General features: G+C 42.2%; 1 pseudogene; it reads left to right on the forward strand.

Annotated features, from left to right (window-relative positions):
• Positions 1–214: 214 nt before the first annotated feature.
• Positions 215–340, forward strand: LOC138388691 (small nucleolar RNA U3; annotated as a pseudogene).
• Positions 341–856: the final 516 nt, after the last annotated feature.

Raw genomic sequence — 856 nt, forward strand, 5'->3', positions numbered from 1 at the left:
CCTGCACACCCGAGCCCCTTTCTCTCCCACCTCAGTCAACGACCAGACCCATTAAGGATGTTCAATCCCAAACCTAAATTCCAGGAGAGATGAGCTAATCGGCCTGGCTTCATTGGTCCGTCTCGGGTCCAGTGGGGTCTGGCCAGGGGGTGGAACTACATGGCACACACACAGTTGCTGGGGTCTACACATGTGGTCCAGTTTTCAGCACCGGGGGGCACAGTGTTGCCTCCTGATGGTGAAGCTGGGCCTTGGTATTGATTTGCTGCAACTGCCATTTGCCATTGATGATCATTCTTCTCTCCTTTCAGGGGAGTAAGGCGGAGAGGACGCAGTCTGAGTGGTTCCTTTAAAAAAAAAAAAAAAAAGCTGATATGAAACAGATACATTTTCAGTAGCGATTCATAAGATAATCACAGCCCAGCATCAGGTTGAAATGGGGTTGCTGGAATCTGAAAAGGAAATTAAGAAAACAATTCAATTTACAATAGCATCAAAAATAAATGGCCGGCTGTGGTGGCACGTGCCTATAGTCCCAGCTACTTGGGAGGTTGAGGCAGGAGGGTCGCTTAAGCCCAGGTATTTGAGTCTAGCCTGGGCAACACATCAAGATCCTATCTCTAAAAATAATAAAAATAATTTAAATTAAAAAAAAATAAAATAACACAATACTTAGGGATAAACTTAACCAAGGAGATTAAAGACTTGCACACTGAAAACTACAAAACATTTCTGAAAGAAATTAAAGAAGACATAAATAGATGAAAAGACATCCCAAATTCATGGATTGGAAGACTTAATATTGTTAAAATGTCAATACTACCCAAAGCAATCTACAGATTTAATGCAATCCCTA

Source organism: Eulemur rufifrons, chromosome 7 (genome assembly GCF_041146395.1).
Source record: "Eulemur rufifrons isolate Redbay chromosome 7, OSU_ERuf_1, whole genome shotgun sequence".
NCBI lineage: Eukaryota > Metazoa > Chordata > Mammalia > Primates > Lemuridae > Eulemur > Eulemur rufifrons.